The sequence below is a fragment of the Sarcophilus harrisii genome, chromosome 3, assembly GCF_902635505.1.
Source record: "Sarcophilus harrisii chromosome 3, mSarHar1.11, whole genome shotgun sequence".
In the NCBI taxonomy this organism is placed as follows: Eukaryota; Metazoa; Chordata; class Mammalia; order Dasyuromorphia; family Dasyuridae; genus Sarcophilus; species Sarcophilus harrisii.
Window position 1 is genome coordinate 499,157,792 of NC_045428.1, and position 25,218 is coordinate 499,183,009.

Sequence of the window (25,218 nt, forward strand, 5' to 3'; positions counted from 1 at the left end):
CTTTTGAAGGAAAAAATTATCACTTAGGCAAGTCAGTTGTTTATCAGCAGCTCTGCTTTTTTGGTGTGTGTACATAGAGAAAAGAGATGACTGAATACTTGGAGTGTTCTCTCCTTACTTATGAGACTTTTATTTTCTTTCATCTGTCTAGGTGGTCATTAATATGTCCTGAGGAAAATAGCATTCCTATTTCTTTCCATATTGATTTTTACCCAAATGTTTTCCACCATGTTTTCCCTCTTGGATTCTTGAATTTTTATCTTGAGTGTTTTCTTTATATTCATGTAGTGCTTAACACAGTGTCTTTCATATCATGATCAGTAAATACTCTTTATCTTTCCCCTTATCCTTAGCTGCTCTGTTCCTTTTGAATTAGCTATGCCTTTTCAGAATTTAAAAATGTTCTGGTCCTTCCCACCAACTCTCAGAGATAGCTATGTGCTTATTGTGCAGGATTTCTGGTTTGCCATTTCTGTTAACTATACTTGGTACACTTGTTTATAGACATTAGTATTCATAAGTTTTATTTCTTTTCTTTAAAAAAGCATTTTATTTTCAAAACATATGCATAGATAGATTCTAACATTCACCCTTGCAAAATGTGCTCCAAATTTTTTTCCTCCCTACCTTTTCCTCCACCTTCCTCCCTTAGATGGCAAATAATCCAATATATGTTAAACATGTTCAATTCTTCTATATATATATTTTCCTAATTATCATACTGCACAAGAAAAATCAGGTCAAAAAGGAAAAATGAAAAAGAAAACAAAATGCAAGCAAACAACAACAAAAAACCATGCTGTGAACCACACTCAATCCCCACTGTCCTCTCCCATGAGTTTTATTTCTACCTCTCTTCTTGGATGTTGTTTTCCATTACTATTCTAGCAATATCCATGGTGGAGAGTACTGGACTCTGGCTTCTGACACTTAGTAACTGTGTGACTCTGGGCAAGTTATTTCTCTCTCTTTATCTCAGGTTCCTTATCTATAAAATTGAGAGATATGGCAAATCTCTCTAATATCTTTCAAGACAACCCAAATGAAGTCACACAGACTCAGACATGATTGAAATGACTAAATAATAAAAAACGGTCAATGCTATCAACCCAGATACCTTTGTAACCTAAATAGTCCCAAAGTCTGGGACAATGATAACAACTCTGGACCTTGCTGATTGAGCCAGAAATAGTAACATTCATGACAGTCATCCGTGTCTGTGACTCTTTAAAGGTATTGATATTACCTCATAGCCATCCATGACTTCAGGGAAAGCAGAATGCCATCCTTGAGAAGAAGAAATGAATTGTCTTGCCAATAGGAGTACAAGCCTCCTGACCCCCTGAATCATTCCTCATCTTGGTGAGGATATCCTTTTGCTGGTTGTTACTTATAGGACATGCATGAAGTTAACCTTGTGGCAAGAGTGGGACAGTTGCTTTCCATTTTGTTTCTCTCTGCCTTGGGGGCTCAGACTCATGGATGGAGCTCACTTACAGGAGGGGCCATAAGGGCATGGATTGTTAGAGCCAACAAGGATTTTTATGGATCATTTTAAAAAACCAAACTGTGATTTCATTGGCTTGTGTAGACCATGCTCTACTGATGCAGATCAGCCCCTTCTCTTCATCCTAGCCAGAACATGTCAGAGAGCCGAGTCTTTCTCATTCAGAAGCAAGCTCTCCCGTAATAATTATTTTGTTTTTCTTGTCAGAGCTTAAGTGGGTATTAGAATGTAGAATTTTTGATCATGGGACTGCAATCCATTAGGAACCTTAGAGATCATACAGTTTGGCTCCCTCCTCTCCTGTGTGAGGAAAATGAGACTCAGAAAAAGCAGGTTAATTTTCCTAAGGTCATTCAGGTAGTAAATGGCAGAGTGGAGATACAGACCCAAGTCTTAGAGCAAGAAGAAACGTTTTTGTCTTGTGGTTCTGTCATTTTTCAGTTGTGTTCGACTCTGTGTGACCCCATTTGGGGTTTTCTTGATGATTAAAGTGGCTTGGAGTGGACTGGAAGTCCTAAAAAAAAAAGTCAGGGCTGGAAAAGACCTTAGAATAAAGAATGACATAATTGAAAAAAAAAGCACTGTTATAGTTGGAAAGGACCATAGAACTGAGAATGTCAAAGCTAGAAGGGCCTTAGAACACAGAATGTCAGAGTTAGAAGGGCCTTAGAACACAGGATGTCAGAGCTAGAAGGGCCTTAGAACACAGGATGTCAGAGCTAAAAGGGCATTAGAACAGATGTCAGAGCTAGAAGGGCCTTAGAACACAGGATGTCAGAGCTAAAAGGGCATTAGAACACCCAATGTCAGAACTGGGGGGAGGTCAGTACAAGGAATATCAGAGCTAGGAGGGAATTTAGGACTGAAAATGTCAGAGTTGGGAGGGCTTTAGAACAAGGAATGTCAGAGTGGGAAGGAATCTTTGGCCAAAAATACACAGAATGTCCACACTGGAAGGAACCAATCTCTTGAAGCCTGTGTTTTTCCCTTTATATTACTGATTCTGCTTATCTTCATGTGTCTTCCCAGAAGAAAGGCACTGCAGGGACTGGTGGGGAGAAGTTTCCCCAGTAGAAGGCTGGGTAACAATGCCCACAACATTCATTATTCATGCCTCTTCCCCACAGCCAGGATGAAATGGCCAGTTGTTTGTGCTAATGGCTAATTTGACCTGAACCGCAGGAGGCACTAACAGGACCGGGAACTGGAAGCCTCACAATTAAATGCCTGGTTTCATCCAAATATTTATAATTCTGGAATATGTTGGGGAAATCGGAAAGACTGGAAACATTTGAGATATGGTCATAATAAAAGAAAGCCAACCACATCAATAACAAAAAAAAAAAAAAAAAAAAACTAACTCTATTCACTGTGTTAAGAAAGACAGTTTAGAGAGGGTTATGGTCATTTTCTACTTGCCTTGTTCTCACCTCCTCATGGGCAGCTCTAGGACCACACTGTCATAAAGTTGCTGACATCAGAAGGATGATCTCATGGTCAAGGGCTCGGAAAGTATTTGGGATTTGGAGTCAGAGTCCTTTGTTACTTTCTAGCCATGAACAAGTCATTAATTTTTAACTCATTACAAAATAATTTGTTTCAATTAAAAATCCATTTTTTACATTGACCACATTTAGAATGAATGCTTCCTTTTGCACCTCAGTTCACTAGCTTCTCTGTCAGGAGGTAGTAGCATGCTTCATCATCAGTCCTCTGCAATTATGACTGATCACTGATTGATCAGAATTCTCACGTCCCTCAAACTTGTTTTCTTTAAAGAAATTATTCTTGATCAACTCATGTAATTTCTTTGGACATCAGTTTCCTTAGTCATAAACTGTGAGGGATGGAATTTATAATAATAGCTAATATTTAGATAGTACAGATGGAATTGATAATAATAGCTAATATTTATATGATGCAGATGGAATTGGTAATAATAGCTAAAATTTATGTAGAGCTTTAAGACATTCAAATCTCTTTTTTTCCACTTTTGGTAGCCAGCTGATATTTTTTTCCTTTCTTTTTTTAATAATAGCTTTTTATTTTCAAAATATATGCAAAGATTGTTTTCAACATTCACCCTTGCAAAATCTTGTCTTCCAATTTTTCTGTCTCTTCCCTCCATTCCCTTCCCTCTCCCCTAGACAGCAAGTAATCCAATATATGTTAAACATGTGCAATTCTTCCATACATATTTCTACATTTATTATGCTGCAGAAGAAAAATAAGATCAAAAAGGGAAAAAATGAGTAAGAAAACAAAAAACAAGCAAACAACAACAACAAAAGGTGAAAATACTATGTTGTCATCTACATTCAGTTCCCACAGTCTTCTCTCTGGGTGTAGATGGCTCTGTCCATCACAAGTCTATTGGAATGGGTCTGAATCATCTCATTGTTGGAAAGAGTCACATTCATCAGAATTGATCATCACATAATCTTGTTGCCGTGAACAATGATCTCCTGGTTCTGCTCATTTCACTCAGTATCAGTTCATGTCAGTCTCTCCAGGCCTCTCTGAAATTATCCTGCTGATTCTTTCTTACAGAACAATAATATTCCATAACATTCATATACCACAATTTATTCAGCTATTTTCCAATTGATGGGCATCCACTCAGTTTCCAGTTCCTAACCACTACAAAAAGACTGCTATAAACATTTTTGCACGTGTGGGTCCTTTTCCCTTTTTTATGATCTCTTTGGGATATAGGGCATGCAAATCTCTTCATTCCTTTTCTCACGTAAAATTGGTCCTTACTACAACCCTGAGAAATAAGTGATGTAATTGTCTTCATGAAACTGAGGCAGACCCAGGATCACACAGCTAGGAAATATTGAGGCAGAATTTGAATTCAAGTCTTCCTGACTTCAAACCCAGCTTCCTATCTAGCTTTCTTGAGGGTAGCCTTTGTAGGTCTAAATCTGTTGTTCTCTGAGGATCAGTTGAAGGAATTAGAAATGTTTAGCCTGGAAAAGATTTATGCTAAAACTTGTTAGTGTCCAGATTGGTCCTCCTGCAGTATCTCAGTAATATGCCATTCCATCCATTGCTTTAATGCTTTTGCTCTGAGAATTCCAATTTCCCTTCAATTAAGATGCCACTCCTGTATGAAGGCTTTTCTGGCTCTGACCTTTCCCCATTTTGTCTTTACATAACCCTGTGATAGCCACAGAATTGATACTTAAAGTCTGGATCCAGACCAAGAAAAAAAAATTGATGAGTCAAGTCAACAAGAAAGCCTTTGCGAAGGGCTTCCTATGTGCCCGGTGGAGTCCTAAGTACACCTGTACAGGCAGGAAGTAAAAAAAGTCATTTTCTGTCATTCTGCAGCTTCCAGTCTAGCAGAGGAAGACATCTCCTAAAAGGAAGCTGTGAAGGTGGAGGAGGGCATGGTAGGGAATCAGGAGAGGGATCCTGCAGAGGGATGCCTTGGGGGCTGATGAGGCCTTCCTCCTTTATGAGCAGGTTCTGGGAGGAGATACGATCAGGAAAGGTGCTGCAGGGCCCAAGTGTGCTTCCAGTGTGTGAGATCCAGAGGTGCCGGGAGCTTCTTAAGCAAAGAGGTTTGTGGCTATGGAATGTTAGGGAAAGCCTGGAAATTCTGGAGAGGAATAGGATAGAGCCTGTGTGGGGGTAAGATTTGTGTCTCTCATACTTGTCTTTATTGTTTTCTATATGAGAGACATTTAATAAATAGAAAGTGGTTGACTTTTTTCTTTTTTTGATCGACTTTTGAATTTTAGTTCCAACATTCTGTCATTCTATGAAGTGCTTTATAATCATAAAGCCTCATATAAATATAAAGAATTATTAAGATCATTATTAAGAATAGGGTTTAGAAGCCTTCCTGCTCTATTCCTGGCCCTCTCTGGTTTATGGATTTCAGCCACCTCCCCAATCCTGAGGTCAGTTTTCCGGCATTTCCCATGGCCAATCTGCTTTGCATGTATGTCTCGGTGAGCGTGTGCTGTTTCCCATAGCTTTGAAGAGGTCAGCTCACCTCTTCAAAGCTGGAATCCCTTGGGTCTCCCCCTTTTTAGTTAAGGATACAGTGGAGGAAAGGGAGGATGTCTTAGCCTTGACCTGGAAAGACCAGTTGGAGGGTGGGAGATGGGAAAGCTACAAAAGGTCCAGACATGTATAAGCAAGTGGCCTAAGTCACTTAGGCCCAAAATGGAGCTTAATTTTCTTCCCCTAATTGGATGGCTGCTCACTTAGGCTTGGAGTGTCCCCAGCGAACAAATGGCAGGCCAGACAGGGTCTGCTCTGCATAGCTCCATCTAGCAGGTTTTGATGGTTCCATTGGTAGCCTAGGAGACCCAGGGACTAACCACTTCCTCTCCATGTGGGGCCTGGGTGGAAGAGATGTAGGGAGGAGAGATGCTTTTTCTGTTTGAATTTGAAGTGACAGTAATGAGGTGGAGGGGTATAGCCTTATTCTCAAGGAACCCTACTGGGAAGAAATAGTCCTTTCTCTTAGGGAATCTTGGGGAGATTGGGAAAGGGGGAGGAAGATCCAGAAACCGATGGAAAATATTTTAAATTTTAAAAAAATTTTAAATATTTAAAACACCAGTAGCTCTGAGAGAGAGTAACCAAGAGAACCTCCACTCTGAGAGGAAAGTTGGATACAGCCCCTTAGGAAGGAAGAAAAGGGAGGGTAGGGAATGAATGACAGGTTAGGTCTGAGTGTAGCCTTTGGGATCTTGGTTCTTTGGGGGTGTTTGGCAGTTCAACAGGCGGGCATAAGAGTCAGAGCTACTGATGTGAGAGGAGATGCCTTTTTCCACCTTGCCTGCCATGTGGCTGAAGTCACAGGAAATCAGTGTTCAAATCCTGGCTCTGCTTCTGGCTTATTTAACTTCCCTTATATGGCATCAGGTTTCCCCAACTATGAAGTGGTGATTAACATACATGGATTACCTGTCTCACAGGACCATTGTGATAGCAAAGTGTTTTATAAACCTTAAAAGCTTCAGGAAATTGGATTATTATTTTAACAATTGCATAATAATTATGACATTTTAATAGCAGTCTCATTTCTCTAGTGCTCAGAGGTTTACAAAGTGATACACACACACATGTATTTATATCTTAAATGATTCTCACAACTAAACAGACCTCTGAAGTCTGTGCTGTTATCCCCATTTTTCAGAGAGGAAATGGAGTTCCACAGAGGTTAAGTGATCTGCCTTAAGTAGTACTTGTTAAGATGTGGCTATTTACTGCTCCTTGTCTCATGGGTCCTAGTCCTGTCTCCCCAATTGGACCAAAGGGAAGGCGGGAGTTCAGTGGTGTAACACATTCCCTGAGATACCATGATAAAGAGCTGGAGGGGAACTCAGAGGTGACCTAGTCCAGTCCCCTTAATTTACAGCCATATCTTATCAAGTGCTAATGGGTGAGTGCAGGTTAGACTAGCCAGAGTAGCCTTGAGACTGAGAGGTCATTCAAGGTCAGAGCACTCATTCTGGTGCTTGGGAGATCAGGAGCCCTGTTCCACTGCCCTCAGCTTCGCCTCTAACTTACTGTCTGCCTTTGCATAACTATAAAATGACAGACTTGGTTTAGATTCCAAAGCTTCCTTTTTTGTCCTTAATATAAGATCTCTTTTGAATCTGAAACTCTAAGATCTAGTTGGAAAAATAGGGAGAGTAGGTGCCCTTCTATATAAGCTGACTATATACCACACACTTTGGTAAATAATTATAAATATTATCCCATTTGATCCTCACAGTGACCCTGGGAGGTAGGTGCTAGTATTAATCCCCATTTTACAGATGAGGAAACTGAGGCAGGCAGAGGTGAAACAACTTGTTCAGGTTGCAGTTTATCAATATCTGAGAATGGATTTGAACTCGGGACTTCTTGACTTGACTGTAGACCCAGTGGCAGTGAATCTCTTTGCCTTCTGGAATTCTGACCTGTAGTGGGCTAAGTTGATCCTTTTCCCCAATTGGAGTCTGACATCTATGTAATAAATTTCCAGAAATGGAGACCCAGTGAATGATGGAGAGGGATGCAAGTGGGGTGAGTAGGAGGGGGGCCTCTGAAACTTTGTAGCTTCAGGTCTCTGAGCCCATCATCCTAGGCAGGATTTATATAAGTAGAGAGGAAAGGGTAAAGCATTCAGGCATAGGGAGCATTATGAGCAGGTAGGAATGATAGGAAGAGGAGGACCATATTTCATCACAGCAGGGAACAGGGAGTGGGAGCTAGCCATCAGGAAATTCAGGGACTGTCTGGCCCAGAGTTCTTGGCCTGGGATAGGTTGGGGGAAGCGTGATGATCTATGAACAAGGATGGAAAAAAAATTACATTACCTTTACCACCCATCACTGAAATGTGTATCTTTTGCATGATTAAAAAACATTATTTTTGAAAGGGCTTGCTTTACCAGACTCTAAGGGGCAGTGATAGATACAAAAAGGTTAATTGGCCACCAAAAAATGAGATGGGAAGAGGAACTTGCCCAACATGACATTTATTAAGTAGCAGAACCAAGCCTTGAATTCACTGGGGGCATTTTCCATCTAAACCAGGATGCTCCTCATTCCTAAGGGACTTGAAGGCTTTGCTTTTTCAAAGCCACCTTCTTCGAAAAGAGAAATAGCCCTGGGAGGGAGGATAACTTGGGAAGCTGTTAGCTTATCAGTCCTGAGCACATTGGGGTGAGGGTGAGAGTGGAGGGTGCTCAGACAGTCACTGATAATAACACACATATCTGTAGGGATTTTGAAGGTTTATTATATAGAACTTCTCCTACTAGTCCTATGATGTAGGTAGCACATGTTATTATCTCCAACTTACAGATCATGATGAGTATAACAACTAGCATTTATATAGAGCTTTAAGACATGCAAACTGCCTTGCATAGGTTGTTTCAGGTCTCAAAAAAGGGAAAATGACTTGTTTCAGACCACACAGCTATTTAAATGGAGCCAAATTCATTTTCCCCTCCCCCCATGCAGACCCCCATCCCCACTCCCAGGACCAGAGACTGGTATCAAGACCAGAAATGAAGGAGGAGAGTTCTCTAAAGACCTCCTTGTGCTGTAATTGAGCAGCATTCAGCTTGGTGCTCTTACTGAGCAGGGCTTCCAGCCTCAGCCAGTTTCAGGATTACTGTAATCCCCTTAGCTTTTCTGCTTTGGGAGGGAGCTGGTCCTCTTGTCCTTCCCCAAGCCTGAATTTGCAGCCACTTTCCCCATTGGGAATTGTTGTTAGGCTAGGACTGACAGAGAGACAGAATTCCTGGACAGAAGGAACTCTCTGGGTCACTGATAAAAGTGGAAGAAACACAAGAGACAGACGCCAGACTTCTGGTAGGTGGGTCCTCCTTTGTAACGGGTGAGCTGCTCTAGGACTGTTTTAAAAGGTAATGTGGAGTCAGAGGGGAATGTGGCTATAGATAGAATCCAAGAACCACAGAAGTGGGAGGGATCTTGGAATATAGAATATCAGAGCTAGGAGAGACCTTAGAACATATATTGTCAGAGCTGGGAGGGATCTTAGAACATGGAATGTCAGAACTGGGAGGGACTTTGCAATATAGAATGTCAGAGCTGGGAGGGAGCTCAGAACAGAGGGGCTTTAGAACATAGAATAGAGACAGGTTGAATCTGTGACTCCTTAGAAGGAAACTGCCTATATTAATGCTGACCGACCCTCTTTTTGGCAGTTTATAGTTTTCAGGAATTGCCTAGATCCCTGAGAGGTAGAAGGGGCTTGTCCAGGGTCCCCTCCATAGCCAGTATGTATGAGAAAGTGGCCCCTGGAAGGTGGCCCATCCATTTCCCAGTGGATAGTTATGCTGGAGATCTCCAGAACCCCCTGGAGCTAAGATATGGTTGGAAGCTACTAAGAATAGAAAAGCTTTTAGAGACTTAAGTACCAGACTGATCTTATCAGAAATCGGCAGCTCTGTCTCATGGGATCTTATTAACTCAGATTAGTGGAAGTCCTGAAATCTCTCACCAAAACCTGGCTGTGTTGGAGGTCAGGGGGAAGGAGTGCATGCAAAGTAGTGCGCAGGACCTGGTTGGAAAATGTGTGTGGAGAAGAATGAGGAAGAGGAGGAGGAGGAGGTCTCTCTGGGGCTGTCCCTTAGAGAGCCAGCTTTGGTTTCTAAGTCTATGGATACATGTATCACATACACATATGGTGTTGTTGCACTTTGCTTCCCAAGCAACAAGGCTCTCACTGGGGATGCATCAGAGACTTAACTCTACTCGTGTCCTTCCTCAGGGGAAGTCACTATTACACCCCCCCCAAAAAAAATGGGGGGGCAAGGGGGTGTGTGGGATGGTAGTGGTGAAGAAAATCTCAGTATTTAAACATAGTAATAAGTTGATTTAAAAGGAAGATCACAGTTCCTCTGCTACCTACACTAGCGTGACTGTACCTGAAGGTCTCTCATCAGGTAGTAAGCAACCCACTATTGAGGTGCAGTCTGAATATTAATAGCTAGAATTTCTCTAGGGCTTTAAATTCACAAGGCACTTTCCTCCTAATAATGCCATCCTGTGAGATAGGGAGAAAGGAAAAAACAAAGGGGGGAAATGCATTTATTAAGCACTTATTATGTGGCAAGCACTGTGTTAAGCATTTACCTATCTCATTTTATCTTCACAATAACTCTAGGAGGTAGATGATATTATCTCCATTTTACAGTTGAGGAAACTGAGGTGGTTGGAAGTTAAGTGACTTGCCAAGGGTCACAGAGGTAGTGACCGCCTCTACAATTATAACTTCAAATAGCATAAATTCAGACATGTCTGACCACTCATTATTGTCACTAACTGGGACCTAGTTGTATTACCTAATTTGATCTTCACAGAAACCCTGTGAGGGAGATGCTGTTTTCCTCCTCATTTTACAGATGAGGAAACTTTGGCAGACATTGGTTAAGTGACTTACCCAGACTTCCAAATAGGAAGTATCTGAGCTCCCAAACTTATTTTGGAGAAGAACAGAAGGTTAGAATTTGGTTTCTTTGACTCACATGATATCGGTCTCGATGTAGATTGGGAAACTGCTAGCTGACTTTTGGGAACAATTATCCTTTTCTTTCTTGCTTGTCAGAATCTATTTTCTAGCCCTGTTCTTTGTGAAACTCAATTAGACTTCTCATACTTCTCCCTCAACTTACCTTCCCCTCCCCCTAGGAAATGAGACCTCTACCGTGGGAAGGGAGCAGCTGGAGTTTGAACGTTAGACATGCTGTATCCGTCTGGCTTCCCGGGGACAAGGTGGACTCTGGGGCCAGAGTGATCAAATTAAGGGACTTTAATCAGAATTTTAGAGTGTTACATCTATAAGGAACCATAGAACGTGTGAGGCTCTTTGAACACAGAAAGTCAGAGCTGGCAGTAATCGTAGAGGAGCTCTCTCTGAATCATTTTACAGATGAGGAAACTGAGACCTGGAGAGAGGCTTCAAAGTATCAGAATAAATCAGTGAGAGCAAAAATTCTGAACCAGAGAGTTGTTGATGCAGTGCCTCAGTTTGTCCCCTGACAATAGGGAAGTTGGGGGTAGAAAAGGAGGAAATTCAGTAAGAAACCTTGGCAAAGAAGGTGTGGGAGTGTGGGGAAGTATAGTATCAAGATTCAAAACTGGAAGGTTTGGGAAACTGAGACCCAGAGAGGTCAGTTGTTTTGCCCAGGAACACACAGGTTTCTGGGAAGAAATTTGAACCCAGGTTTGCCTCCTAGGTCCAGGGCTGTCACTACTACCGCACTCTCTCTGGGAGTAGCTGACAAACTGTGCCATGCAATGTCGAGTGCACTCAACTGCTTTGCCAATCCATCCATAAAGCAGTGAGAATCCTGGAGGTTCCTTGGGAACTGGTCTTCAGAGTTCTGTCACTTTGTCTTGAAAGGATGCTTTTACTATCACTTCTGGGGCTCCTCTTCCTCTTACTCCTCAGCCACCACAAAATTATATACCCCACAAGTTCCCACCCAGAACCTGAAAGAAACTAGACAGTTGGACCCCAAAAGAAATCAGAAATCAGGCAAAAGCCTGGCTATGTCAGTTCTCTGGTGCAAGACAGGGAGAGCAGCTGCCTGAGATTTCTTTACTTTTGGGTTGGCGCCTTACTAAATCTCTGCTTTTTTTGGATGCTAGAAGGGGTACGGATGGTATAAGAAGATGGGAAGAGCTCACTGGAGTTTCTGATCTCGTCCGATTTCACTGCCTGATTTGGGTAGTAGAGCAGACAAGAATACTGGGCTCAGAGTCAGGGGAAGCTGAAGTTGGATTTTAGTATTGGTTCTTTTATTTGCAAGACCAAGTTATTTCCCTCACCTGTAAAATGGAGAACATGTTTTGTAAACCTTAAAGTGCTATAAAGACAGGAATAATTGCTGTTATCTCCCACTACCCTTTCCCCATGAATATTATCCCCCATTTCTGCTTGAGGCCCACCAGAGGCAGCATCTCCCCTGAAGAACCTTCTCTGATTTTCCCATACTCTCAAGAACCTCCACAGCTCTGAGGGTCATTTCACAATCTACATGACATTGTAGGTATTTGTGTCTATATCTTGTTTTTCTCCCTTCCATGTCCTCTCCTATTAAAACTGAACTTTTAGGGGTCAAAGGCCAGTTCATCTCTATCTCTGTCTCTCTCCTAGTCAAGAACTCAGTATGTATTCAGTAGGTGTTTGTTGGAAGAATGAAGTAATTTCCAAAGAATCTCAAAGTTGGAAGAAAACAAAGGTCATCTTGTGAGTCACTGGGGTTCAGGGGACCTGGAGGACTTGGGCTCAAAGATGAGCCCTGCTTTTTGCCACATCTGTGACCTTGGAAATGTTCATTCCCACGGCATCCTGATGGATCTATCTGGTGTCTGCCTTGGATCGCTTTTATAGAACCAAGCAGGCCCCCTCAGGTCTGGGGTAACCTTTGCAGGGGGAGCGCTGACAATATCTCTTTGGCCTATTCTTGACTTAAATCCCACTGATTATGTCCCTTCACTTTCAGAGTGTGGGCACGTCAGGCCCATTTGCCACTTAATATATTGGCTTTTTCAAAAATATAACAAGAACAAATGTATAAATATTTCCTTCAATATGTTCCTTCATATCGTTGGTCCCACCAGGTATTTGATGCAGTGGATAGAGCACTAAGTACAAATCCAGACTGAGTCACTCAATAGTTGTGTGACTTCCTCCCTTTCTTTCTCCCTCCCTTCTTTCTTACTTCCAGAGTTGATCCACTGGGCTGGGGTCCCATCTACCACAAGGCTAATTGGCCAGAACCAGTTACCGAAAGTCCCAGTAGTCTTTCTCCAAGGCACTTCCCTGAGATATCATCATGATGCATCCTGCACATGGAAAGGTCGTGTCTGTCAAGTAGGATGATGGTGATTGTATATGTACCCCTCAATTCGCCAGATTCTCATACCTTTTGGCTAGGGATTCAGGTGTTTTACAAAAGGCCTGCTCAGCCTTTGCAGCTAGGCCAGGAGATGCCATATACTTGTATCCTAGGATAACCTGAGGTGGGGTTGGTGGGGAAGGAAAGATCCAGGTTTCTGAGATGGCTTGCCCAGAGAGTTACATGTGCTTTGTGTAACAGTTTTGGATAATGCAGACCTTATTCCCTTTCTTTATCCCTTGGCTCAAGGCATCAAGTTCTGTTCTTCCTCTGCCTTGGTCCTCCTCCCCTCAGATTCCACATCCTGCTCCCACCCCTCAATACTGCCTGAGAGAATGAGAGCTGGCTTGGCTAAGCCAAGAATGGGAAGTCCCAGAGTGAGGGGAGATCTTTTGGGGACCATTGGGCTCCTCAGAGAGAAAGGGTCCTTGGGTGGCAGTCTTAAAACATTAGAACTTTAAGTACAAAAGCTGGAAGAGGCCCTATCTTTAAAGTCAAGAAAGATTTGGCTAGATATCTATCATGTTAAAGATGTGTGCTAGATATACGAATGCAAATGTAAGAGGCAGCCCTGTTCTCAGGGAGCTTATAGTAATGGAGGAAAAGAACACCGGAGAGAATATTCTCAGAGAAGAGGAGAGATTCAGACAGAGCTGTGAGAAAGGGGAGGACAAGCTTCCTTTTATTTGGGGATATCAGGGAAGACTTCATGGTGGGAGTCCAGCCTGAGCTGGACTTTGTTTTGAATTTCTTCTTGCATTGTGATTTTTATTGAATTTTCTTTCTTTCTTTTTTTGCTGAGGCAGTTGGGATCAAGTGACTTGCCCAGGATCACAGAGCCAGGAAGTGTTAAATGTTTGAGGTCATATTTGAACTCAGATCCTCCTCACTTCAGGGCTGGTGTTCTATTTACTGCACCATCTAGCTGCCCCCAATTTCTTTGTTTTTATTCAGCAGTATTTTATTTTCCCAATTACAAATAGAGATAATTTTCATCATTTATTTTTTTAAAGATTTTTTTTCCCTCCTCTTTCCCTTACCTCTCTCCTCACCATGACAGCAAATTATCTCATATAGGCTACACATTTATATATTGATGTTCAGTCATCTTAAACATATTTCCATATTTGTCCCATTGTGCAAGAAAAATCAGAACAAAAGGAAAAAACAAACAAACAATAAAAAAAGGTGAACGTAGTATATTTTGATCCATATTCGGTCTCCACGGTTCTCCCTCTGGATGTGGATGGCATTTTCCATCCCAAGTTTATTGGAATTGTCTCGGATTACTACATTGCTGAGAAGAGCTAAATCTATCATCGTTGATTATCACATAATCTTGCTTTTATTGTGTACAATGTTCTCCTGATTCTACTAAGCTGGACTTGGGAGGAAGGAAGCAATTGCAGCAGATGAAAATAAGAGGAATGAGGTAAAGAATCCAATCCAGATATGATGTAATACCATTAGCAAAGGCCCAGAAAAAGAGGCAGGACAAGAATGGCACCACAAAGAGTGCTCCAGTTTGAGGTCTAGCCAGTATACAGTGTAAAAAAGGCTAGATTTGGAGTCAGACATTCTAAAAGGCAGGTGTCTTCAGTGAAGACTAAATGTTACCTTGGATAGGTTGTAGAGGGATCTCTTTCTTAGAACCACATCAGACTTTATGGCCTCTGAATTCTGTGATTCTTTGACAGAGAAGGCATACTGGAGAAGTAGGAGGAGAACCACAACAGACTAGAGTTATGGAAGCCAAGGGAGCAAAGGGTATCAAGTACATTAGCGTGATTCCCCCAGTCCTGCAAAAAGAACAAAGTGACAGAGACCTGAAAAAAAATCCATTGGATTTAGTGATAATGAAGTTAGTAGAGACAATTGTGGACTGATGGGATTGGAAGCCACACTGCAAGCAAGAATTGAGAACTGAGTAAGTAAATAATGAGGAAATGGAGACAGTGAGGATGAACAGAAGAGGGATTGAGAGTGAGCACAGTAATTAGATGGCATGACAAGGAAAAGGAAAGAAGGCTTTTAGTTTAAGGAGACTTGATTGTATCTCTAGGCTGAGGGGAAAGAACCATTGGAGAGAGATGGTTCAAAGATGGCTGAGACAGCAGGGAATGAGTATTGGAGATGGGTTGCCAAGGCGATAGATGGGGGTATCATTTAGGGTGTAATTGTCAGGGTTGGCTTTGGCGTGAGGGTCACCCTTAGATCCTAGGATGCTGAGAAGAATCCATATTGGGGGGCCTCAAGAGTCTCCGAAAGGAGAAATTGAGGTCATCTACTAGAGCTGGGGTGAATGGAAGGGAGGGGGGGCACGCTTTCTCATCTCTCTCTGTACTTTCTTGCTGAACATTTGAGCTTAGAGATCAGCTGGTCCAACCTCCCTCCACATTTTTTTAATAGAGGAGGAAGTGACTTGTTGGAGAATATACAATGATTCAGGGATAGTCATCTGGTGGTAGTGGTACTCAAGGTCTCAGGTTTCCTGCTCCATGGAGGAGGCTAGTGTGTACAAAGGGTGGAAAGAAAAGGTGAGAGGGAAAAGGTGGAATCTGGAAAAGGTGGAGTAGTATCTGGGTTCTGGGAAAAGCCCTCTTCAGTCAGGTTTGCTGGCTTAGCCCTCTCCTTGCCTAGGAAGGGGAGGGCACTCCCTCTCAGATCCATTAGTTTAGAGAGCAATTCAGGAAGGAAAAATGTTCCACAAGGAGTGAGAGTTAAGAGCAGGGGATTTAGTTTGGCTACAGCTCAGCCTGAACCTACACTGTGGACACAGCTTGGAAGGGGGACCCCCAAGAAAGGCCTTTCTCTGCCTTTAGAAGACCCCCTAGTAACAGGGCAGAGAGAGCGAGCCCTGTCCCTTACCTTTATAGAGCACCATTTCTGGGTGGGGAGACAACTCCTCAGGTGGCCCCATAGATTAGGTTAGTACTCAAATCACCTAACAGTTACATGGAACCAAACCAATCATTGAAATAGTAATGTCACCCTTCAGAGCAAAAGAGAGAAGACTGTGCTGTCAAGGGAGGGCAAAGAAGCAAAAAATGGAGGAAGTGAAGACAGATCACAATTGGGCCAACTTATTCTGTTAGCTCAGCCTACCCATGAGCACTTGATATTCTTCCAGTTGTTTAGATATAATTTCATTTGTGTGGAAATAATGTAAATGTGTTGATAGAGTTCTGACTTTGTCTTGACAAGGAGACTCCCAAATATTTTATATTATATACAGTTATTTTAAATGGAATTTCTCTTTGTATCTCTTGCTGCTGGATGTTGTTGGTAACAATAAAGAAATGCCAATGATTATGTGAATTTATTTTGTATCCTGCAACTTTGCTAAAGTTAATTGTTTTAGTAGTTTTTTAGTTGATTCTCTAGGATTCTCTAAGAATATTATCATATCATCTTCAGAGAATGATGATTTTGTTTTGAGACAGATATTCTGGAGCTGCTCTGGAAGGCAGGCTCCCTGACTTACTGTTATTACTCTGACACATCTCTCCATGTGACCTTGGACAAATGAGTTCACTCTTCTGCCCTTAGATTTCATGATAAAAATAGGAGATTGAACTTCAACTCATGTGTTATTTTATGGCTATGACTACCTCAGACCTTCTGAGGCACAGGTATGCCCTGAGCTCAGCCTCAGACTCAGGCTAGTCACCCCACAGAGTGACTCAGTAAGTCCTGAGATGCACAGGCTTTGGGTTCTCTGACCACAAAGCAGAATTAATTGTAAAAATCCTTTTGAGGTTAGTAAATGAAAGATGCTATGGGATAGAGAAGGGTGGGGGACCTGGAGAGGAAAGGAGGGAATAACCTTTAAAAGTTGTCAAGTCCCTTCATCCTTATTCCTAATAAACCCCACCCAGCCCATTTTCCCTGACTGGGCAGCATCCCTCCCACTAGGAGGCAGCTCTGTGCAATATGGGCAGAGAGCTTGAGCATTTTAAAAACGCCAGATTGTCCAAACTGGAAGAGGCCTTGGAACACCTACATAATGTTAGAGCCTTAGATTTTAGGATGTCAGAGCTAGGAGACAAGTCTGGAGGATGGGTTGGGAGGGCTTTGGAAATGCAGAATTTTAGGGTGGAGTTAAATGTTGGAATTGTAAGGGACTTTAGAGATGGGAGAGATTTTAGGTCATAGAATGTCAGAATGGGGAAGGATTTCAGAGCCTAAATGACCGAGCTGGATGGATGGACCCTGGAAACAGAATTTTAGAGGAGAATGGGCCTTAAAAAATGTTATAACTAGCAAGGACCTTAAATATAACTTAGCCCCATCTTTGATTTTACAAGGGTCTAAATTGAGATCTAGAAAGTGAATTAGAAGATCACACAAGAGGGAGCAAATTAGGAAGGGAGCCTGGGGGATTAGAATATAGACTGACAGAAGTGGAGGGAAGGAGGGACGGAGAGACACAGAGACAGAGAGAGAGAGAGATAGAGAGACAGAGACACACACACACACACACACACACACACAAGAGAGAGAGAGAGAGAGAGAGAGAGAGAGAGAGAGAGAGAGAGAACAAATGTGAAAACTGGTCTTCAGAGAGAAGGGATTGCCCAAGGTCACAAAATTGGAGGCTGTCTAGTCCACTTTGAGAGAGCTCTCCTCAGCAAGAAGTTTTTCCTTGTACAGGAGCCCTTGGCAGCTCTGAGGCTTTACCCTGAGTGCTGCCCCTCTAGAGCCAAGCGGAACGAGTTTCCCCCTTTTCTCATGGGGGGTTGGATCTCTCGCTTTGCGTGGAAATCCGAGGCTCAGGAGATGGCTTACCCCAAGTCAGTGGTAGGGCCGGGCCATGACTCCAGGCCCAGGGCTGGCTCCAAAGGTCTTTCAGGGAGTGGCTCGTTCTGACGAAACGTTCAGCCCGGTTACATCTGGGTGAAGCAGACCAGAAAGACTGGCTGACTTGGACCGCCTCGCTGACAAGCGGCCAGTTTTATAGCCTGGTGTCTTTGTTTATGTTTGAAGTGTCCGCCAGCTTTCAGAACTAGGGAACCACCCCTGTTCATGTGGATAGACCAAAACAGCTTCCCCAGCCAAACAGAAAGAATTTGTGGGAATCACTTGCCAGGGTCACATTGAAGAAAAGCCCCAGACTCTCCGTCGGAACCTGGGTCAGGGCCAAATCTCTTCCCACGTCTGATAGACCTCAGTTTATTTCTCTATAAAATGGAACTAATCATGGATCTTGTGTTCTCTAACTCAGAAGTTCTTATGAGAAAATTATTGTGCTGGCTTTAATGCAGGAAGGAATTGGGAGATATTTTCTCTATCATTATTGTGGGTTATGTTGGAAGTGGGGACTGGATCTGTGATTTCATTTCCTAGGTAAGGGCCTTCACTCTCCTATGCAAGCGGACAATTCTCTGGATTCCCTAGGGCAGAGGGTGGGTAATTTACAACTCCAGAGCCCAATCCTAGTCTGTTTTTGTTACCACTAGTAGGCCAAGAATAGTTGAAGTTTTATTATATTTACAAATATGAATCCCAAACGCCACCATCTCCATACATGTGATTTGTCCAGGGGTCCCATAACTAATATGTGTCAGGAGTGGGATTCCACCTAGATTTGGCTCTAAAATCAGCTGGTCTATCCACTACTCCTGGCTGCCTACCAACTCTTGCCTGGATTAAGTTAGCTTCAACCCTTAATGATTTACTACAAAATGCTAAACCAAGATTCTTTCTCTCGATCAATACAATAATCCCCAAATGCCTCCTGACCTTCCCTTCTGCTACCATGTAGCCATTCTTCCCCCACAACTGTGTTTTTCAGCACTTTGGACCCATGACTTCAACCACGGTCAGCGTTTATATATTGATTTAGGGTTTTTCCAAAGCATTTTATGTATGTTGCCTCATTTGACCCTCACATCAATGCTGTGAAGAAAGTGCTGTTATTCTCATTTTTCGGATGATGACCTTGAGACTGAGTGACTTGACCAGGCTCACACAGCTGAAGCACAATTTGATCTTCCTGGCTCCCAGGTTCAGTGCTCTGCCTTTTAACTCATCATTGTGGGTATTCCTCTTACCTGGTCAAACCCCAACTCTTTCAAACCCCCTCCTCGGTATGGTGATAAGAGGAAGACTCCAGTTTGCCTTGGCTTTAGTTTCCTCATCCAGAAAATGGGGATCCAAGAATTCCTTCCTTACAAGGGTCATTCTCAGAAACAGATAAAGTCCTGAATATAAATTCTGTGTAAAGTACCAACGACTTTTCTTATAATAGGATGATGACAGATCACCAAACTACCTCATCCTCACTGGGTGGTGGTTGTGAGAGTCAGATGAGAGCATGTTCTGTGCAGTGCTTTATATAGGGTGTCACATAAATGATAGCAGTTATTTATATTATCAGTTCTCTAATACCCAGACTTCAAGGAAGTCCTTCTCCCCTTCTTTGATGCTTTGAATGCTGGATGTCCCAAAAGTCTGAGTGCATTTTAAAGCTTCATGAATGTTTCTTGGGCTATCCCTCAAGTACCCCTTGTTCTCATGAGTGATCTGATAGAGATTTCCCCTTCTGCATGTATGTGTCATCTCACCCATTAGATTGTAAGCTCCGGCAGGGCCTTTTTTTTCCCCTGCCTTTTTTTGTCTCTCCATTGTTTAGCACAATGCTTGGTACATTATAGGAATTGAATAAATGATTTTTGATCGATTGTCCCTGATGATGCCATTTGTACCACTTTCCAAAACGTTGTCATTGAAGACATGCTTCCTCTGTATTACCATTATGTGTCTCTTTGGGTGAGTTAATAAATTTTTATTAAATGCCTACTATGTGCTAGTCACTATGCTAAGCTCTGCAGATACAAATATGGAGGAGGAAAAAGACAGCTCTGATTTCAAGTTGCTCAGCAATCTAATGGAGAAAGACAATACACTGAAGGAAAGTAAAAAAAGGTGAGAGAGAGAGGAAGGAAAGTACCTGGGATGTGCAGCCACTTGGGAAATGAAAAGCCAGGTGGTTCCCCTTCTTGAGTGGCATTTTGAGGAAGATTTTGTTGCTCCTACTTCCATTCAGATGGAGCAGAAACAGAGGGTACTGATGAGGTGTGAGTTCCATGGCTAAAGTGGACGTGTAAGTTGCTGAGGTTCCTTGGGGATATGTTAGAGAATTCCAGAGCACAACCAGGTGTGGGTTCTGTAATCCACCAAATGAGATCACATCTGGAAACCACCTGTCAAACCTTCAAGGGCTGCACATTCTTAGTCTTATTAAGGTGCTGGCTCCTGATTCATACCATTGGAGAGTTCCAGTGTCACACTTGGGCCTTAGACTTATCCCAACCCTGCTGTCACCAAATTCTCCTTGATGATGGTTCTAAGAAGTGCTTACTCAGCCTCCTATATACTGACATCCAGGGATAGAAAACCCACCATCTCCCAAGTCAACCTCATCTATTTATGGATGACTCCAATAGTTAGGAACTTTTTCCTTATGTGTAGCCCCAATTCTGCCTCTCTGTAGTTTACTCATTGCTCCTAGTTCTGGGGCCAAGCAGAAAAAAAAGCTAGCCCTTTGTTTAAAACATTGGCCTTCAAGCACTCCAAAAACAGACATTGTCTTCTGCCAGGGATGCTTTTCCAAGAGTCTTTAACTGCTACTTCAATGTCTTGATGCCCTAGGCCTTTCACCATCCTGGTAGTTGCCCTGTGGAGATATCTTCCCATTTATTAGCAGCTTTCCTAAAACACCAGCACTTAGCCCAATATTCCAGTTGTAGGATAGTCAGGTAAGAAGAGAGCAGCATTGTAGTGTTCTGTTGTTTCCCCTCCTCGTGCCTTTGCTTCTCAATATAATCTTAGTCCTGCATCAACATTTTTCTTTTCTTTTTTTAAGTGATAAACGCTTAACAGGGATATAAGGTTAAATTCTGGGTTTCAAAAAAAAAATCTAGCAAGGAAGACATCTTGGGGAGAGCTCCTTCTATCCAGGTAGCTGATATCCTATTAGGATTATGGCTGGTAGAGATTTAGACACAGTCCTTTCCCTGAATAGTTGTACAGTGATGCTCATCAGCCCCAGGAGAGGCAGCTGGTGGTGAACAGAGCAGTAGGCTTGGAAGGAGGAGGAGCTATATTAAAATTCAACCTCAGATATTGTGTGACCTGGGCGAAGGCACTCCGTCTCTGTCTGTCATAATTTCCTCATCTTTAGAATGGAGATAATAGCTCCTGCTTCCCAGGGTTTTTGTGATGATCAAATGAGATAATATTAAAAATAGCAAATATTTATTTGGTGCTTTCTGTGTTTACACTTTAAAGTTATTTGTAAAGATTGCTCAATGCAGTGCCAGACACATAGTGTTCCGTTGTTCAGTTGTTTTCAGTCATATCCAACTCTTTGCAGTCCCCTTGAAGTTTTCTTGGTAAATGTATTGGAGTGGTCCACCATTTCCTTCTCCAGCTCATTTTACAGATGAGGAAACTGAGGTAAGCAGGTTTAAGGTGTGACTTGCTCAGTCACACAACTGGCAAGTGTCTTAAAGGTAGATTTGAACTCAAGAAGATGAGTTTTCTTGACTCCAGGCCCAATGCTCTATTCACTTTGCTACCTAGCTGCCCAACTGGCACATAATAGATGTGATATAAGTGCTTACTCCCTTCTCATCTTCCCCCCACTGCAGGAATTATGAAATGGTTTCTTATTGGAGATTATTTGATCCACTTGACAGATGGGGACATTGAAGCCCAAAGATACTGATTTATTCAGATCTATATGTTAAATTAAGTATAAAAGCTTGAAACCACTTTTCTCAATTCCTAATTCCGTGCGTTTAGCTTCACATCCCATTTCTTTTCTACAGTAGATAGTGAGTTGGCCCCCAAGCAAGAAAGACCTGAGATCAAATCCTGCCTCTGATACATGCTGGTTGTGGAGCTCTTAACTTCTGACTGCCCAGGCAACTCTCTTAAAACTATAAGGTACCAATTTACATTGATAGAGGAGTGTCCTTATCTAGGAGTCCACAGAGAAAGGAAGTGACTAAAATGTGAAGGAAAATTCGTTTCCAGACCCGACTCCACCATTCGCCAGCAATCTTTGGGAAACCTCTCTCTAAACCTAATATTCCCCTTTTATACCGGTCACAGGTCCAGTCCCTATCCCTATTAAGTTGAAAAGTTGAAAAGCAACCATAAAGTGTTGGTTGGAGAGCCTTCTTCTGGGTCAGGAAGATAATGACCCTAGGCATTAACCCTTAATGTTCCAAACAGTTCTCTCATTGTTTTATTTGTTTGTTCATTCCTCTGTTTTTTGCTAAGGCAGTTGGGGTTAAATGACTTGCCCAGGGTCATACATCAAGGAAGTGTTAAGTGTCTGAGGTCAGATTTGAACTCAGGTCCATCTGACTTCAGGGCTGGTGCTCTACCCACTGTGCCATCTAGCTACCCCTAGCATTGGTTTTAAAATAAGTTTTATCACTACTTCTTGCTTTCACATCACCCAAATTTCTCCCTTATATTTCCCATCTGTCCTTACAGAAAACCATCCAATATCAGATCTTTAAGTCCCAGAACTGATGCTGAACTGCAGTGGGTTGAGCTTCAGAGATCCTCCTCAGGGGTTCCCCTAGCCCAAGGAAGTCATGATATGAAGAATGATTTGGTTTCTAATACTGACTGCTTTCACTAGCAACCTTTTGAAAGCTGGCCACCATTTCTCTAAGCCTCAGGTTGACATCTATAAAATGGGATGACAATAATTCTCTTTCCCCATGTTATAAGATCATTGTAAGGGTCAGATGAGAAAGTGAGTAGGGGAAACACCTCTGAATATGGAAAGATTCTCAGAAGACTGGCTGGCTTAGGCAGCTTTCTTGATAAGTGGATAGTTTTAGTGTCCATCGCTCATGTCAAGCATCCTTGGTGACTTTCTGGGCTTTAGAGGTGGAAGAGACCTTCTAGAAGATCACTTGGTCCAGTTCATTCATTTGATAGCAGGAAGAAACCCCAGGATGTTAAGTGATTTGCTTAGCACGCAATACTGTTGTTTTACAAATGGACCTGTTTGTCAGGATGGGGAGCCCCTTGGTAAGGATAGCATCCCGTTCTCAGAAGTAATTGGTTTTCCCTTGACAAGAAGCCAATGATCTCTGTGGCTAGGCTTAAATATTGATGCACAGTTCTTCTATGTCTTCAATCTTCAGACTCTTCATAGTGAGTCTGAAGACTTGCAGAGTAAGAACTGGATTGGGCTGTCCAGTTTCTCTATCCAAATTGTGTTCCTCGTCCAACTTCTCCCTTTAGCTTGCTGGAATATTGTGCTAAGTTCTAGGAGAGTTTAAGAAGGATGTTGATAAGATGGAAAATAACCAGAGAAGGTAGCCAAGATGGGGAAGGGGCTTAAGTGTGTGTGATGAGAATGCAGAGAGAGAGAGAGAGAGAGAGAGAGAGAGACAGAGACAGAGACAGAGACAGAGACACAGAGAGAGAAAGAGAGAGAGAGAGAGAGACAGAGACACAGAGAGAGAAAGAGAGAGAGAGAGAGAGAAAGAGATAGATAGAGAGAGAGAGAGAGAGAGAGAGAGAGAGAGAGAAGGGGCGAGAGAGAGAGGGAAGGAAGGGGAGAGAGAGACAGAGACAGAGAGATGGAGAAAGGAGACAGAGACTGAGAGACAAGGATAGAGAGATTGAGAGAGACAGAGATAGAGGGAAGTAGGGAGAGTTCGAGTAAGAGAGTAAAAGAGAGAGACAGACAGACTGACACATAGAGAGAGACAGAGAGTGAGCCAGAGTGTGCAAGCTATCCCTTATATTCGTATATAGAGGCAGATACTGTCAGGATTTTCTGGGATGCCCCCTTTCTCCCCTGAGCTAGATGTCCACCTCTCCACACCTTAATACATCTACTTTCTTCCAAATTCTCTGCCCCAGGTTTCAGTGGCTCTGTGATGTTATTGACACACACATGGGTAGAGTTTCTTCCAGCTAGACTGATTCTTCGTTTTCTCAGCCCTAACGTCCCTTCTTCTATCCCTGACATTTTATGAGTGCTGACATGGTCCATCAGACTTTGTTATTCCCTCTTCTGCCTGGGATGCTCTCTCCCACCATCCCTCGGTCTCCTGGATTCTCTGGTTTCCTTCAGAATTTAGCTCAAACTCACTTCTCTGGAGGTCTTTGCTAATCTCCCCTGCATGCAGTCCCAGCTATTAGTGCTGTCTCCTTTAAGGTTACCACATTTACAATTTGTCTATAGTTTTTACAACTTGTTTCACTCAGAAGAATCTAAGCTCACTGAGGGCCGGCATGATTTATGTTCCTTCTGTCATTGAATTCCTGGTACTTAGCTCAGGACTTGGCACAAAGAAAGTGCTTACTTACAATAAATGCTCATTGATGGATTGCCTAGGATTCTACAGTGAGTCAGTAGCAGAGCTGGGCCCCAAATATGGGTCTTTTGCCTCTTGGGGCACAGGTTTTCATGTAGCAGATGGGACCTGAGCCCTACTTAGAAGGTGAGGCACAGCAATGTGATCAACCAAATCATTTCCAATGGAGCAGTAATGAACTGAACCAGCTACGCCCAGTGAAAGAACTCTGGGAGATGACTAAGAATCATTACATTGAATTCCCAATCCCTATATTTTTGCCCACCTGCATTTTGGACTTCCTTCACAAGCTAATTGTACAATATTTCAGAATCTGATTCTTTTTGTACAGCAAAATAACAGTTTGGTCATGTATACTTATTGTGTATCTAATTTATATTTTAATATATTCAACATGTAGTGGTCATCCTGCCATCTGGGGGAGGGGGTGGGGGAAGGAGGGGAAAAATTGGAACAAGAGGTTTGGCAATTGTCAATGCTGTAAAGTTACCCGTCCATATAACCTGTAAATAAAAGGCTATTAAATTAAAAAAAAAAAAATGAGGCAGACAAGCAGCCTTGCAGCCTTGCCTGCTGTGCTCTGCACTGATGGCTGTTCATTTATCTTTTGTTCTACCATAGGAGGTGGAAGTGTCAGTAGTGGGGCATGAGGATGGGAGGTGGGGTGTTTGAGGGGAGCGGGGCTGTTTCCTGTCTGGTGCCTAGGGCTTCCTCTGGCTGACTTACTGACTCTCAGACGGGCCCTGCAGGCAGTGAACTTGAGGAGTTGGGAACCAGGGCTCACCCCTATTTCAAAGATCCTAGTCCCTCTGTTTTCCCAGAAGCACCCATCTCTGAATCTGGCCGGGAGGCCCAGAAGCCCTGAGAAAAGGCCAGGTTAGGCTCCATGTATATTTTCTCTCTTCTCTGTCCTGCCTTTGAGTATCTTTGGCCCATCTACTTTCTAGAGCCTTTAATTAGAA

General features: G+C 42.6%; 1 protein-coding gene across 2 annotated transcripts in view; it reads left to right on the forward strand.

The window, feature by feature from the left end:
* Positions 1-25,218, forward strand: part of GDPD5 (glycerophosphodiester phosphodiesterase domain containing 5) — a 174,172-nt gene that overhangs the window by 31,202 nt on the left and 117,752 nt on the right. The gene's annotated exons all lie outside the window — the stretch shown is intronic.